General features: G+C 37.2%; 1 long non-coding RNA gene across 2 annotated transcripts; it reads left to right on the top strand.

The window, feature by feature from the left end:
- Window positions 1-2,612, top strand: LOC149820653 (uncharacterized). 2 transcript variants are annotated; one of them, XR_016426586.1, is made up of 5 exons: window positions 1-184; window positions 867-1,726; window positions 1,874-2,035; window positions 2,270-2,315; window positions 2,396-2,612. It is a non-coding gene; the product is annotated as an uncharacterized LOC149820653 (long non-coding RNA). The 2 variants fall into 2 exon arrangements; XR_016426588.1 differs by lacking the exon at window positions 867-1,726.
- Window positions 2,613-18,628: the final 16,016 nt, after the last annotated feature.

Raw genomic sequence — 18,628 nt, forward strand, 5'->3', positions numbered from 1 at the left:
CGACTGCCGGAAGATTCGGCAACCGCCAATCGTGGCACTGGAGGATCTTCGCCACCCACTGATAATTGAACCGCCTCCGGCAGTTCCTCCTCTTGCTAGTGATTCGCCTCTCATCAACTGAGCACCACCGTCCCTCCGCCATCTGCGCCACCGATGAGCTGCAGCGCCGTTGCTCCTACTCGAGGTTCTCCTTTTTTCTTCTATTTTTTTCTGTGGGTCTGAGATCAGAACAGAGAGAGAGTGCCACATCGGGTGGCGCTCTTATATCCCTCCGTCTTTTCACGTTTCTTCTTCTGTCTCCACCTGTCACTGACTGTAAGTGGTGGATCTGAGTCTGCGGGTTTTGGTCGACGAATCTTTGTGATGTCGGCAGATCTAACCACCCAAAGAAAGATTGAAGCCTACACCGGCCATATCTGCTACTTTATCATCAGATCTGATCCCTAGGGTGCCTGATATAGGCTAAGATCGATACATCTACACCTTGACAGACGGGGTCTGTCTCTTGATCAACAAATCCGTGCCTCAGGTGACCAGATCTCTCTTTCAATCTACAGATCCGAGCCCTAGCAGGCCAGATCTGTGTTCTAATGGGTAGATCTGAGCCCTATATGGTCAGATATGTGCTCCAATAGACAATAACGAGCCTTAACAGGTCGGACCTGATTCTCGATCGGCTGCACTGTCCTCTGATGGCCCTCCACTCTGGATTCTCCTTCAGGATCAACGGATTTGTCTTCTGTAGCGAAGCTGCTGCAGAGGTCTCATCCACTCCGGATGTTGGCAGCGACTAAAATGGAGAGGGGGTTCTATTTCGCCCCTTTTTCTTTGTGTTTATGTTTTTTCTTTTCTTTTTTCTTTTTCAGCTTCCTTCGGCAGCCATTGCTTCTTCCTGCAGGGAGGTTCGGCGGAGGGGCTTACTCCACCTCCCTGCTCCCTTCGAGACTGGCAACAAGGAAGCCTGGTTCAGGCGACCGCCCAGCAGAGTTTTTTGTCTCTCTCACTCGACAGACCGTAGGAGGAGACCATTGCTTCCCTTTGGCATTGAATTATGTATAACATTTATGTATAAGTTTACATTCATGGGCTTCATTTAATAGGTAAATATGTATAAGTTATGAATTATAACATTTATATAGGGCAAAAATGTAATTAAATATAGTAGTTAATCCTCATTATATAAGGTACCCGCATGGGATTAGTTTGTGATATCTTTTTATTGCCGGTTTGCTCCTTCCTCTCCTTTCTTTAGTTTTAGATTTCTTGCTAGCAAAGCTTGACTTGACTTGCCAAGAGGTTCTCTTGGTCAATATTCTAAGAAAAACAAGGATGGATAAACACAAGAAAGAAGGAAAAGAAGAAAAGATTTGCTAGTGTAACACCTATATTCTGGACGACATAACAAAGCGGGGAAGTAGAAAATCTATTGTCAAAAGTGGGAAAAAGGATTATGCATTAACAACATTGGACCATCAGTGAGGCTGCATGTTTCACATTGGAGTGAGATAAACTACGAACTTGTGAGTGAAAATATGGAGCCAAGCTTTCGGTTTGATTTGATGTTCGGATGAAAGAGCTAGGGTTGATGTTCTATTCATTTTTCAATGTTTACCCTCTCTTTTCTTTAAAATTCCCTTCTGCTAGTCAATGATGCCTGATCCCATAGGTTCAAGCAAAAGCTGGGGTAAATCTGAATTCAAGACATGCAAACACACACATTTAGCAGGTGTGTTGTGCTCTAAACGTTGAGATAAAAAAAACCCAAGTGTTCTAGTAACATAGCTTCTTTTTCTACTACTATTCCTGAAAGAAATTTTGCCTTGTATCAAGCCTGACAAATATAACATGTTTCAGACTCCCTTTCTTCTTTTAGTGGTGCAGTAATCACTTAAGAGTATTCTAGGATGCAGAAATTTCACATCGCCAAATTATAGCTCAAATGTGGCACATGCAAACCTTTACCGTGTGTGCTCTTACAGGGTCACGGTGTGGTTTCAAATACACTGACCAAATCTATTGTGCTCAACAATTCTAGGCTAGCTCTATCCTTTTCCTCTTCTTTTCTTGCAAAAATCCTATTGGCAATTATTTCACTTGGTAGAAGTCGAATTTGTGCTTTGCTTCTCTTGTTAATTTGATTTTGGATATACATGTGTATGTATATGTCTATATATCGGTATGGATTTATGTATGTAATTACATATGTTATTTTTTCTTGTTTTGAAATCATGTTTGTGGTCCACTTTTAATTTGACATTATCATTCTCAGGTGGATATCAGGGCAGCACCAGGAACTCATGCGACAGAGGCTGCAGGTAATTTTTTCTTGTCTTAATTCTTTATTTCTTTGCAAATCAAACTGCAAGTCAGCTAACTTTGATACTTTGAATGGCAGTCAATAAACAGCTGAATGATAAAGAACATGCTGCGGCAGCGCTGGAAAATCCAAATCTAGTGGGGATGGTTGAATTCGTCTTGCTCTTTATGTATTGTCACTCACGTCTACATTTCATCTCCATCTGATTGTAGATGCGATTATGAATGCCTTGTGGTCAAACACGACATCATGTAAATAACGACTTAGTTTTATAAATTTGAGGTAATTGAACGTCATATCTGGTTATTTATACTTTTACATTTCATCTTGTTGTTGATGAAATTATGAATGTCTTGTGGTCATACACGATACCATGGACATAATGGTGTCTTGTTTGACCACAAGGCATTCATGATTTCATCTGCAACAAGATGAAATGTAATGATATAAGTGACAAAATACGATGTTCAATTATCTCAAATTTATAAAACTATGTCGTTACTTAAGTGATGCCATATTTGACCACAATAAGATAAAATGTAAACATGAATGACAAGATAGAAACTTCTTGTTATGTCTGGATGTCAAGATCAACTTGGTGCTTGGCATTGGATTTATTGTTTGATCTCTCAAGAATCCATCTTGTTTTTAACCAACGTGTTGCATTCTTAAATTCATGCCATTCACAGGTGTCACGCAGGTCTGATTGCGTAGAGATAACATTTACAACCGTTACATTACTCTATGCTTCTCTCGTGCATATATAAAATCACAATTATGACAGTTATATATATATATTGAGAGAGAGAGAGAGAGAGAGAGAGAGAGAGAGAAACCCACTTCATTTTGGCAGGCCTCCTGTTGTTTAAACCTTTATGCTCTGTTTGGGAACCGGTATCTACGGATGCAAATGAAGAATCCACAGCTTTTATGGTTTTATCAAATCCATACAGTTGTTTGGGAGGCCTCTTAAATTTTGGCCAAAGTTGTTTGGGACGCAGATCTCGTGCTATTTATTAATGTTACTGGGAGGGTCAGAAGAGCAACTTGGGTGGTAGTTGTTAATTACCACCTCATTCTCATGGCTGTCGAAATGTGGAACTGATGTCCGCAAATGCACTACCAAGGTCCAACCGGGCTCCGCTTGTCTGGTAAGAGTGCCTTGTGTTGTGACGTTGCAGGTTCAAAATCCAATTGTATTGTTGTATAACTGGTAGGGGTCTGCCTAACCCCATTTTTCTCTGTTAAAAAAAAACAATGTGCTACTATCGCCCACAATGGCTGGACTCATCGACTTGTGATTGTCACCAAGTTGAGAGGGCATCACAAGTTCCAAATTCGCATGAATCCCTTGCTGCAAGATCGAAGCTGGGTTTTTGCAGGCCTGCCAATGTGCATAGACTGGATCAGGTCAACATGCTCTTTGGGGCTGGACGCAGCATAGTTGGTCCAAACCCAAACCATCCTGTCCCACAAATCCTGAGCTCTTGTTCAACTGAGGCCTGTAAATGGGTCGAATCCACACACCCCCTTCACTTGGGCCTGTCTGAGTCCACTATGAATGGTTCTGGACCCAATTGGTATGAACCAAGTCCAACCTTTCTATATAATCTCAGTATTTACAACCAGCTGGTGAGAGCACAGGTTATATAGGGTTGCAGGTTAGAAGTACAGGGATGTAAACGGGTTGGATTTGACCTTTTTGTAGGCATTATTCAATCCAACCTAATTGGATTTGGACTTGGATTTAGGCACTCAGATGGAAACACTAAAACCATGTCCAGAGACTACTAGGGCCTTGAGTAGCTAATCGGTTATAAGATTTACAAGATTTGAATGTAATGCTCTATGCTGAACCCAAATCCAATTATTAATCGGATATTACTTTCTTTTTTTATGAGGAAAAAACTCTCGCCGAGAACCGGGCACTTGATGAGCCTGCCACCTAAACCTCAGGTGATGTCACTGACACCAAACCCTTATGAAGCCCACTAGTTAAAAGCACCCCGCACACCCGATCGGAATCCAACCTGGGATAAAGGGTTCAGCTCACTGGAGCGATCAGGGTGGGTCGGATACTACTTGTGTTACCAAATTGGACTAAACGGATTCAGATTCAGATTGATGCACGACCTGAATCCAAACCTTTGACATCCCTACGGTCCCTACCCAAAATTATGTCCGGATCCAGTTGGATTCCGGTTCCTGCAGATCCGAACTGAGTTGGCAGCCCAACCTGCTCTCCCAATAAACAAGAGAATGGACTGGACTGGAGCAAACATTCTCTCTCTCTCTCTCTCTCTCTCTCTCTCTCTCTTTCTCTCTCTCTCTCTACCATGGCGTCGGCCTCTTGCTCAGTGTGGAGCATGGCTTCCCTTCGCTCCTCGCTTCCTCAGATTCCGACGCCGAAGGTTCGGTGCGAGAAGTCTCCGGCGACGTTCTCGCCGTTCTTTACGACGTCTCGGCAGATTTCCGGTAGACAGAAACTGACACTCTCTCGCTCCTTTTCCGGCTTAGCTCCTGCAAACCCATTGCATATCAACCATGGTAACGTTTTTCTCTTCTTTATTTTGTGGGGATCTTTTATTTTCGTTTGATGTGATCTTTGAGGGGAGTGGGAGACAGAGAAGGGCGAAAGGCAAAGTTAAATTCCGACAATGTTGTGTTAAAAATCAAGGAGAAATTGTAGTAAAGTTTTTTTGTGGTTGGTTTGTTTTATGCTTTATTTTTTTACTAAAGTGAGGTATCCATCTCAAATGCTGGAAACTTTCTGGAAAATTAATGTGGGTAGTCTTTTATTTGCTTTTGGAGTGAATTATGCAATTGAAGAGAACAAAATAATGCGAAGTTTTTTTGTTGCTTGCTGGAAAAATGCGGGTCATCTTCTATTTTCCTTTGGAGTGAAATATCAATCTGAACCAAACAAAATTGTGGGAATTTTTTCCTCTCTCTCTTCTGTTTGTACTCCTCTTCCTGCACGTGGCATGCAATTTTACGCAAGTCTCTGATTTTCACGAATTTGTTTTAACTCTGGAAGCTTCTATCTTCATCATGTGCTATGCTTTCAATTAAATTTGTATTCCATTCGTAAGTATGTTGAATTAAGTGGCATGACCAATACATTTTAGTGGCATCTTTTGGGCCTCTGGTGGTGGGGAATCTGCTGCTTGAATGCGATTGAAGGAGGAAGACAGATTAGAAAAAGGAAACACTATAATGCCTGTCGTGATTTATGCGTTCTTTTCTTTTATTTTCTTCTTTCTTTGGCCTTGTAGAAGCTAATGTTTTAAAGTGCTTGGATGTGGTAATGGGGTTCAAGACATGCAAGGTGGTTGTTAATATTGGATTGGAATAGTGTTAACGAAGTTACTTTCTGGAATTAACATATTCCATTGATTATTATAAGAAGCATGAAGGAGAGAACACAAGGATTGTAGATTTAGGAAGGAAGAAGGTGTTATTTAGCTATGAAGTTGGTCTTGCTACAAGGTATATCTCCTTGCGTTGATAGACTGATTGGCATTCTTAGTCTACCAGCAAGAGTTTTTGGCAAAGAAGCCTCACCATTCTCTTGGTATACCAACACAATTTATCACCTAGAATCCTTTTATCCCTCTTGGTCTATCTGCAAGACTTGTCCATCTAGAAGCCTCTCATGCCTGCTTAGGCAAACTGGGGAATAACTACCAACAGAATTCAAATAGACCTGTCATTGTTGTTCCAGTGCTAAGGATTCTCACCTCTTGCATGGATCCTCCCTTTTTTCTCTTGTATTTTATCATCTTATGTTATTATTCTAATGGTAAACTCCATAAAAGAGGCAGTGTTCCATATCCATAGTTGCTTCAATGTGGTATATGTTGATATGACCCGGCATTTTCAATGTGAATGTCTTACCAAAACAGTGTGGCTTGAAGCCTTGAACCCAATAGATGGATTATCAATAGTCAGGCTACCAAAGTAGTTTGGGCTAGTGTGAAAGGAAGAGAAAAAGAAAGAGAAAGAAAGAGAGGTGTGAACCTTGCCACATTTTTTACTCATGTGGTTGGTAGAGTCAAAAATATGTTTCACATGGGCAACTTAGAGGTTGGTGAGAAATTCTCTATAAATAGGCACCAAGTGAGATCTCTAAGGTCATCAAGCCTTTGTGCTCCTTAGAGTTTGAGAGAAATTGAGTTGAATTCTGTAAGTGTTTTGAGAGCCTTGTGAGTTGTGTGAGAGTAGTTTGAGAGTTTAGATTTGTTAAAATCTTCTTTGTGAGTTTTTCTTGTAATTTTCACTTTTGTATTGTAGTCTTCATCTTATAGTGACATTTCTTATAGAATGAATTTTCTATTCATTGCTTGCTGCTGCGCACAACAGTATAAGGTTCTGGTCCCTACATTGAATGACACCAGTATGTCTTGTCTTCTATGTAAGGAGTCCAGACCCTGATGAGGAATCCTCCCAAGTCAGGGGTCTTTAGGAGATGGTAATCCCAATTTCAACCCTTTTTTACATTGTATCTGTTTTATATAAAACTCAAGCTGGGAGATTTTATCCTTTTGGGGGTTTGGACATGAGACATCACCTATAACAGAATGAATTTTCTGTTTTTCACAAGCATCTTTGATGAATCATAGCTTTTGTCATAAGACTATTTGGATATATTATGGATATCTTGTATTTTTCCCTTTATAAAACAACTGACTCCTTTTTTTCTCCCTGTAGGTATTGATGCTATTGAGCCGACTTTGCAATGTTATCCGATCATATGACGTTGATGAGTAGGCCTACATTCAACTACTGTAAGGCCCATGCAATGCTGCCATGTGATTGACACAAATAAACCAGATACAACAAGAATCCCAATTCGTTCAGATGATAACAATTCTAAAGGTGGATCTTTTACAGGATAGGAGGAAAGATTTTGCAACAATACCACAACAGTATAAAAAGTAAAAACACAATATATGATAAATCAAAAAACGATACAAGCGTTTGAAGAAAACATGGTCATTGTGGTTCATAGATAGGCCCAGAACTACTAGAAATAAGATAGTTTGCTTATGGAAAGATTAAGAGAGCGAGCACTATCCATGATTGGGATTTAGCAGCAATTCTCCTCCAACATCATTTGATAGGCACAATGCTTGCCCTGGGTCAATTAGTATACAGTCAGAGGAAGGGAACCACTAGAACCTTGAAAGTGAGAAGGCAGTGTTTGATTAAAAAACGATTTCGATCAAAATACACAATAATGTGAAAAGTACGTGACAGCATAGGCATTCTGGCTCTTGGGCTATGTAACCTGGGTAATTCAAAGTGCCCAGCATACCCATGTCGACACCAGTACATATGGGGTGCTGCCATGTATAAGCAAGTGGTCAACTATATACATCATGTTTCTTTAAATATTTATGCTTTCTGCGTGTTTTTCTTTATATATTTTAGTACTACTATGGTACTACCAATTTGTAGTAATTGTGTCTGTTTGTGTGTAACATGCACAACCGAGCCACACCATTGCACCATTCTTTTACAGAACACCTGCATTATACCAGCCACGTCCACATCTTACCGTGCACCAGCACCTGTACCCATTTGTAGGCAGACCCAAAGCTGCCACGAACAAGATAGCTTGCTTATGTAGGGAAGAACAAACAGTCACTGACTAAACTTGAGCATCAGCAGGCAATTATCCAACATCAATTGTAAGACAGCAATGCCCTGCCATCTGTGTCAATAATCTCTAGCAGTCTTTGGCGCAGAGTATATAGTCAGTGAACAGAGAGCGGTAGCTCCTTGGAATTGGGGAGACAGTGTTTTAAAACTGAATGGAAATTTCAAGGACAAACATCTTAATCAAGAGGTAAAGATTAACTGTCGATTTTCGCCTGCTCAAACAATTTTTCCTCAATTAATCCGTTCATGCGTGAGAAAACAACATCATACACAGTCAATAAAGATAAGGTTACGGTTGGATTTTCTTCAATTTAACATCATGCATGTCAATCAAACAATGAACAACAAACAATAATAAGAATCAAAGATTATCATAGTGCTCCAACTTGAACACTATAATCAAATGTTCGAAATCAAATTAGTCTCTCCCTTGTTAATCCCTGGAAGCAACCGATATTCGTGAACCAGAACACTAGTTTGAATGCACCCACTTACCCAGATAAGCAGGATAAGTTGCTATACAGCAAACTTATCCCACTCCTCTGAATAACTGGCTGCATAAACAAAAAACGATCGATTACAGGAAGGGAAAAAATCCCGGAATTCTAACTTCATATCGGGAAAAAAGCAAAACCAACAATCTAAGGTTTCTCCCTCACCTTCCTATTGGGCCCGCGACTCTCCCCCTTGAGTTTCTTGTCCTTCTCATTAATCGACCGCTCCCAAACCTGCAAATCGTTCAATAAATCTTGGAATTCCTGCAAATTTCAGGATAATAAGAAAAACCATTATTTCCGACAACCAAAGTTCAATAAATCTTGGAATTCCTGCAAATTTCAGGATAATAAGAAAATCCATTGCTTCCGATAATCAAAGTTCAAACTAAACCCCAAAAACCAGAAAATAAAATGAAATAAACTGATAAGAAAGAGGGAGAGGGGTACCAGAGCGTGATCTCGGGCTTGTTTCGTACGATTGTTGGAAGGCATGATTAAATTTCTGGATTATCACGTAAATAAGTAGAAAAACGAGGATTATGATCGATGGGGAATGAAAAGGCGGGAACTAATTCCGCAGCAAATATTTTCAACAAAAAATGAAGATATTTGTTATTACCGAAAGGGGAAATTTTAAGAGGACGAAGGAAGAGCAGAGTTACAGAGGCAGCCTCTCGCTTCTCCTCCGCTCCGTTTTTATGGTGGGAACGCTCGCAGGGAGTGATTTTCCTACTGTGTGAATCTTGATCGTGAGTTTAAGCATTCATCGTATGATCCATGAGCTCCTCTTGAATGACAAGAAAAATATGCCTTTTTGGACTCATCATTTGTCCCTGAACTCACTTTCATCGGGTAGAGGCCATCCAGCAACTTCGGTCCTCAAAGAAACACCTTGCCTGTCTTGAAATCCTTGATAATAAATTTAGAAAGAGTAAATTCAAATATGCAATCATTATCCGATGTAAAACGCCCCACATAAATCAAATTATTTGCCATTTTGGGAACATATAAACTGTTTTTCAATATGAATGAATTTACTTGAATTCGAATGGGAATCTCCCCTTTTATGAGATATAGGGATGAGCTTACCATTGCCGACCATAACTGTTTCGGAGCATGAACACTGCTGTTTGTTTTTCATGAATTCATCATGGTTGACAAAATTGTTGGTAGCCCTGTAATCGGGATACCAGTATTCATTTCCAGCTTTCTGTAATGACATAGCAGAAAATGCATGTGGAATATCCCAGCAAGATTTTGCTGAGTGACCTTTTCTACCACAAAATTGACAAGTTATGATACCTTTTGGTTGGCCATCAGTTGCAGGATTCTGAGGGTGCTGATTTCCTTGTTGTGGATGTCCATTATGAATTTGGCCATATTGAGACTGTTGGTGACCATATCCAAATGGGATCCGACCTTGACCTCGTCTGCTCCAAAAGAATCCACGACCTCAGACTCGACCTCGAACAACATTAAAAGCTGTTATAGTTTCCTATTTTTCTGACTTTTCTCCTCCGTTTGGGCAAAGGATTTGTAGACACTTCTCTTGATTGAGCAGTAAATCATATATTTCAGCAAAAGAGGGTTGTTTTGCTACGGACGTTACAATGGATGTAACAAAACTTTCTTATTCAGAGGAGAGACCGTTCAGGACGATTTGAATAACATCATCATTTGGAACATGATTTCCAATGGCATCTAGAGAATCAACAAGCATTTTTATTTTCTCTAGATATTCTATGATGCTCATGTGACCTTTCTTTATGAACATCAATTCTTTCTTCATCATCATAATATGCAGTGTAGACTGCGACTCATATGATTTTTTGAGCATGATCCATGTATCATGAGCCGTCTTGATCTGACAATCTGTCCAAGAATAACCTCTGAGACAGTGACCTTTATCCAACTCAATGCCAACTGATCGGATTTTCGCCACATAATAAACGCAGGATTGCATTCCTGCTTGCCATCTTCAATGATGAATTCAGCAAGAGCAGGGGAGTCTCCATTGATGAATCCAATCAGATCTTGAGAGATCATGATTGATTCGAGTTGGCTCTTCCATAACATATAGTTGTCTTTGTTTAGCTTGACAGAGACCAGACTTGCTATTGCATTCCACTGGGTCGATTGAACCTTCAACATTACGGTATTAGCCAGGTGGCTCTGATACCATGAAATAAAATAACACACCATATAGAATGAAGCTCTCTTACTTATACAATGCGCAAGAGGCAAATGATGATTATATAATATCTCTCGTAACGATTTACAGCTCCACCAAAGGTGGAAATGATAACAATTTACAGTATAATAAAAGAAACAAAAAGATTTTACAGCAAATATTTCTATTTTGAATTTATCTATATCCACCACGTAACTGATGTTTCTCTGTTTCCTTCTTAACAATAGGATACTGCTCCTCTGATTGCTCCTTAATAATAGGATTCTGTTTCACAATAGAATTATCTTTAACACCACCGAGTTTGGTGTGCTCCGTTATTGTGGCTACCATGTTTTTACTCAGGATTTGTACACTGCCTTGGGATCCATGCACACCTCGGGAGCCTCACCACCTTCGTTTTATGCATGTGTTGCCCCCCATCAATTCCATCATCACCTTTTGCCATGACTTGCTCCATCACATCTATCATTGTGGACCCGTATCAAAGTGCAACCTCACATGCATTCTTGTACTTCAGAGATAGAGCGAGGTAGGATACATTTATGCTAACTCTAGTTTTTATTTGTTTCTAATGCATGCAAGTGTACGGTTTGTACATCGGTCTTCTTAGATAATTATATAATATATCATTATATTCAATATATATATATATATGCGAATATATATATTTATTTTATGTAAAAAATATAAGGGTTTAACATTTATGAGTTTTTTTAATAAATTACGAGCTTCTAAAAGCTTTTGAAATATTTACAAACTTTTGCATATTTAGAAGAAATGTTTAAAAGTTTTTAAATAAATTGTGAGCTTTTACAATCTTTTGGAATATTCACGAACTTTCACGTGTTTAGAAGAAATATTTACGAGCTTTTGCAAGCTTTTAAAATATTTATGAGCTCTTCTATAATCATGAACTTTAGAAATGTTTATGAGCTGTTGAAATGTTTACGAGTTTTGAAATAATTACGAGTTTTTGAAATAATTATGAACTTTAAAAATAGTTACAATCTTTTTACAAGCTTATGAAATAATCATGAACTTTGGAAATATTTATGAACATTTGAAATATTTACGAGTTTTTTATGAGCTTTGAAAATACTCACGAACCTTGAAAATCTTTATGAGCTTTTGAAATGTTACAAGCTTTTAAAATTGATCATGAACTTTGAAAATAGTTACGAGCTTTGAAATATTAATGAGTTTTTTATGAGCTCCTTGAATGATTACAAGTTTTTCGTATATTTACATGCTCTTGCATAATTATGAACTTTTGCATGTCTATAAACTCTCGAATGAACTTTCACATGTTTACCAGTTTTCATAGGTTTCATAATATTTTTTATGACTGGAATCACACATGTCATTTTACAAGAAAAAGTATAATAGTAATGCATGTGACAATCTATTTTTTGAAATATCATGTGATGTTATATGTATACAATGAATGTTCAAACTCAAATATTGGAACTATAGGTTAGAGAGTCTTGTTAGCTATGCTTGCATGTTTTAATGCTAAATAACTATATTAAAATGTATGTGACAATGCATTTTTGAAATATCATGTGATGATATATGCATGCAATGAATGCTTAATCTCAAATATTGGAGCTGTGGGTCAGAGACTCCTGTTATCTATGCTCACATGTTGAAATGTTGAACAATTGTATTACAATATATGTAATAATATACTTTTTGAATAACTGTGGCACATGATATATGCATGGCTCCTGATGGAGCTCGGGATTCATGAAACTCGTCAGTACAGGTCAAAAATGAGTTTGTCTTTTCTTTTTGACACATAAAATAACACATAATTTGTATGCATGTCGGCACATGTTGGAATCGGAGGTTCATAGAATCTGTATAGTGTCATTGAGCATATGGTGTGTATAACATGTGATGTTAAAATACTACATGATGCATGTGATAACTATTTATGGCTCATGATAGATCTCAGGGTTCATGAAACTTGTCTTGACATGTAGAGCATATTCTTATGTATTTTTCTATTACGCCACATGAAGTGATGCATGATTTGCATGAATGATGACTCGTATCGTAGCTTGTGGTGCCAATTGAGTACATCGTTGTGTATGACATGTGAATTGTGTTGTACTTTAAAACATGAAAAATATGTGTTTACTTATGATTTATCGTATATGAGCTTGGGGTTGATACAAACCCAAGAAGTGCGAAAGAGGTACCGTACTATGAATGATACATGCATACATACACACTTAATTCATTGGTTCGCCTTCACAGGCAAAACACTCACATGAGTTAAAAGCATTTGAGCAATATTTGAATGGGTTGGGTAACTACGAATGAATCATGATTATCCTAGAAGGGTACTGGGTTACTGAACCTTAAATTGCCTAATGATGTGAGGCATATGAAATGACAAAATATCCTATTAAGAACCCTCTCACACATTTAGATTTGTGGACTACCTAAGGAGTTAGATGGTATAAACCTGGAGTGACAATATTATTTTTATGGGAGCAAGGCATCCCAAATGATCTTCAGTTACTCAAAGGATAGGAGATCAGAGCTATCAATGTGTCATAGATGATATATTTTCAACTATTATAGTTAGTTCAGGATGCATCCTATATCGTGTATATGTAATGGCAGGTTTCTCTCGATCATAGACCGTCAACTTTGGATCCTGCAGAGTTCGACACTCGGGTAAATTATAACGGATGAATAATATACTTTTAAAATTTTGCAATTGTTTAAGGTGATCATTTCCTTGCGTACACAAGGAGGCTCTAATCAAGAGAAATAAAGACCTTCTTACTCATACCGTTTTAAAATGAAATTATGTCGTAATACTATACAATTATATTTTGAATAAAGTTGTATGTGTCATTATAGTTGATAACTCTGAAACATGTCGTAATATTCATGTTAAACTATTTCCTGAATTGTATTGTGCCTTGATAAACTACATTAGAATTATATCATGTCTTGATGAACTATGATATCTCATATTGAAATGTATCATACCTTGATTAACTGTGGAATCTCATATTAAAATGTATCGTGTCTTGACGAAATGTAATATCTTATATTAAAATGTACCATGTCTTGGTGAATTGCATTGATATTGTGTCGAATGACATGAGATCATGATTGAACATGTTATACATGTAATTAATGATACATCACACCTACATAGTTACTTTACAAATGAATGCACTGTGTTATTATGATGAATATATATCACATATATATCACGATTGAAGTGTATCATGAATAATTGATTGAATGAATTATATTATCATTAATGTGCTACTTGTATTAGCTTTGTACACTCACCATATATTTTAATATAAATTTATTAGGCTTTCTTGATTCGGGATGGCGACCAAAAGCTAATACAAGTAGCACATTAATCATAAAAGACTCCTGGGGCAAGGGGTGCACCATGGGTTTACACAGTCGGGATGATGATCGGAAGTACAACAGGCTTAGCAAGCTCGATTGGGTCTCTGATTCCGATGATGGTTTCTTGATCCTTCATGAAAAAACTTTCCATCAAGTTGTGTATAGGAAGACACGACACGGGAGTGTCCCTTGTGACACAGGGTTTTGGTTATCGGTAGTTTAGGATTTGGTGTTTGGTTGTCTTACGGTTCTGGCCCACATTTTTTTTTGGCGACGAATTAGGTGATATTTCTGCATTTTTTAATTGATCCCTTGGTGCATCTTCTCTCCAAATCTCATTTTTTTTGTTGTTACAGTTTATTGGTTTCGAATGAGTCTGTTGTTTTAGGCGAGTGAATCCTTGGTGCATCCTTCCCGCTTTCATTTTCGATGCTCACTTCGAGTTATGTTACTTTTCTTGCCTTTAACTTATTGTTAATTTTGCAATTTTTTCTATGGTTTGTGTAAATATTTTTCCAATTTGATTAATGTGGTAGTCTTTATGACTGCATTCTTTTATGATTTTGTATGCACACTGCGGTTCTATGAATCTTTTGTTAGAATTTTCATTAAGGTGGCATAAAATAAAGTTAAAATAATATTAGATCTATTTACATTCAGACCCAACCTAATAAAAGCACTTTCCAATTCAAATCGGGTAAAGAAATGGATTTCTTTTTAGGTTTTTAATGGGTAGACCCGATATAAAGAGGAGGAGTCTTAGTCCCTCATGGCTGTCAAATATTTCTTGAAGAGACCCATCATCATCAAGAATAAGAGGGAGAAAAGACAACGTAGAGAAGGCTTTGTACTCACATGATCTATCATGGATCGTGATTTTTCTACTGTGTGAATCTTGATCGTATGAACTGGATTATCGTCTTTCACGTACAAGGCAACACATCGTGATCATCGACATGGATTCAGGTATGCTTCCGCTGCCCGAAATCTGACAAATGGTATCAGAGCCATAGGTTAGTATCTTGGTTCATGTTGATGATCTTCTTGTTTAAGATGATCGAATGATTATAGTCATTGACTATAATGGATTAAAATTGACTATTTTTTTCTTTTAATCATATTTACTGTGAATCGATCTTGCTGAATCAAATATTCACAGTTCATTAGAAATATTAATAAAATGTTTACAGTTCATTTACTGTAAATCACATTTTTTTTAGTATGCTAGCCTTGTTGAATCAGCTGCAAGGGTTATATTTAAGTTATATAAATATCAATATACAACCATTAGAGTTGCCATCGTTCTCCTTAATTGATTGCAGAAGCGATGTTGCCGTGATCTAAGTTAGATCCAGAGGGATGTATTGGGCTTGAACCCCATGATGATCCTAAACGTTGTTGAGGAGACAGTAGTGTTGCTAGGCTGCCCACCTTCATCAGCTACGATCATAGTAGATCAGACCCATTCTGACCCCTCTATGACCGCCATTAAAGAACCTTCACCATGGTCGTGTAAAGAGAGTCGGATGATGGCTACCATCCATTGATAGTAACTGCATTACTGCAGTTACAAATGATGACGGCAGTCAGTTGGACATTCTCTTCCACTCCCTCAATTACTGTATGCATGTAGAGAGGGAAATGGAGAGGAAATTGAATGACCCTACTTTATTGGGATTAACCGTTTTGCCTCCTTATGATTGACTATTTTGCCCTCATGTCTTTATGACTTCCCTACTTGCCATTACTAACTGTATTCATGAAATGTTGTGTTATGAGGTGGATCCGAGTCATGTTTTAACTGGATTCGTACATTAATTTTAGCATGAATGGAAATGGTATCCAATTAAAGACTTAAAGTCATAATTAATGGATTTCATAATTGGATCAAGATTTGGACTAAATATTCATGCTCTTATTTTATTTAAAGGTACATGAAATATTTATGAATATTAATTGTCAGCAATTTTATATTTATCAATCCTATTTTATTTTCACTATTCTAGTTGCCCCGAAGGGTCTAGAATGTGTTAATATATAGGGTTGTTAATTTTAGAGAAAATTTTGGATATTTATCTTGAAATGAAAATTGCATTAGAGTGTTGAATTGTAGTTTTGCTCAAAAGTAACTATAATTCAATATATTACTTGAAATTTAACAATCGATTGAAAACTACTTAACACGAAGAATCTTATCCCAAAGGAGAGATATCTTCGCCTTTAAGTATTTTGATTGGTTATTAAATATTAATGACATTATCATAGCGTTATTAACATTGTTCGTAATTTATATTCATGTAATTATGAATGATTAGCTGTGATTATATTAATGATTATTGGAATTGCACATAATGATTTATCTGCATCATGACAGTGATGTGAGCTTGTGAGCTTAACTTTGATTATTCAGCTATGACTCTGGCTTCCCTGCATTCTCATTTATCTCATATTCCTGCAATGAATGGATCAAATTATAATGATTGGCATGAGCAGCTTCTCATCACGTTGGGTTGTTTAGATCTTGATTTAGCTCTACGAACTAAAAAAAACTAATAGCACTACTGATAACAGTACATATGAAGAAAATGTCAAATTTGAAAGGTGGGAGCGTTCTAATAGATTGTCCTTAATGATAATCAAGAGTTCGATAGCAAAGAATATCAGGGGTTCTGTTCCTGATAATGAGAATGCTAAAGAATATCTTGATTCCATTAAACAACAATTTAGTGGGTCGGACAAAGCAATGGCAAGAATGCTCACTAATAAATTGACCTCTATGAAATATGACGGTACCAGTGGAGTGCGAAATCACATTATGGAGATGTCTAACATAGCTGGGAAATTTAAAGCATTGAGGATGACAATCTCTGAATTTTTTCTAGTTATGTTTGCACTCAACTCTCTTCCATCACAGTTTTTGCAATTTAAAATATCTTATAACACACATAAGGAAACATGGACATTGAATGAATTGATATCCATGTGTGTGCAAGATGAAGAGAGATTGAAACAAGAAGGATCGCAGGTTGTCAATTTAGCTTCATTATCAAAGCACTATAAGTCTCGAAAATGAAAAGAAAAGAAAAGAAAAGAAATTCCAACCAAAGAAAGGGCAAGAGGAAAGAAAGTTGGATGACAGGTGTCACTTCTGTCATAAGAAGGGACATTTTAAGGTGGACTGTCTAAAGCGCAAAAATTGGTTTGAGAAAATAGGTAATTTTCTTTTATGTGTTTGTTTTGAAACCAATTTTATGAATGTATCCTCTAATTCTTGGTGGATTGATTCTGGTGCTACTATTCATGTTACAAATTCTTTGAAGGCATTCATTTCCAACAGAAAACCAAACGAGAGTGAATCCTCCATCTTAATGGGCAATCTGACCAAATCTAAAGTCAAGGTTGTAGGGACTTATAGGCTTTGTCTTGATACTGGATATTATTTAGATCTTTATAATGTTTTTTATGTTCCATCAATATCTAGGAATTTGATTTCCTTATCAAAACTTGATGTAATGGGTTATTCAGTCAGTTTTGGGAACTTAAAGTTTAGCTTGTTTAAGAATTCTATTTTAGTAGGCACTGAAAATTTATGTGATGGTCTTTATAAATTAAATGCAGATTGCGCATTCTCTAATAATGTTTCTACTTTGAGTGTGAATATTGGTGTTAAGCGTTGCTTGATCGATGAGAGTTCCTCTATGCTATGGCATAAAAGATTGGGTCACATATCGAAAGCAAGAATGTTAAGATTGGTGAAAGATGAAATATTACCTAATCTTGATTTCATTGATTTTGACACTTGCATCGATTGTATAAAAGGAAAACAAACCAAGGCCTAGAATAAACAAGGTTGTAGACGTGAAGAACTCTTAGAATTGGTTCACACTGACATTTGTGATCCATTTCCATAATGTATAAGTGGAGAGCAATACTTTATCACATTCATTATTGATTTCTCACATTATGGTTTTATTTTCTTATTGCATGAAAAATCTGAGTCTTTGAAAATGTTTAAAATTTACAAAGACTTGGTAGAAAATAAATTGAATAAGAAAATCAAAATTGTGAGATCTGACAGGGGTGGAGAATATTATGGTAGACATGGTCAATTGGGTCATATTCCTGGACCTTTTGCTAGATTCCTTGAAGAGAAGGGCATAGAACCTCAATATACTATTCCAGAAAGACCTCAACAAAATAGTGTGACTGAAAGGCAAAATCGTACTTTCATGGACATGGTGAGGAGTATAATGAGCAATTCATCTTTACCCTTAAATTTGTGGAATCAGGCCTTAAAAACTGCTATGTATATCCTCAACCGAGTTCCTAGTAAGGCTGTTACCAAAACTCCTTTTGAGTTATGGACATGAAGGAAACCCAGTTTGAGGCATATGCATATTTGGGGTTGTCAAGCAGAGGCTAGATTATATAATCCACAAGAAAAGAAATTAGACCCAAGAACTATTACTTGTTATTTTATTGTGTATCCAGAATGGTCAAAAGGGTATAGATTTTATAGTCCATCGCACACCATTAAGATTGTTGAAACTGACACTGCTAAGTTTATTG

This window comes from Nuphar pumila, chromosome 12 (assembly GCF_984573655.1).
Source record: "Nuphar pumila chromosome 12, dmNupPumi1.hap1.1, whole genome shotgun sequence".
NCBI lineage: Eukaryota > Viridiplantae > Streptophyta > Magnoliopsida > Nymphaeales > Nymphaeaceae > Nuphar > Nuphar pumila.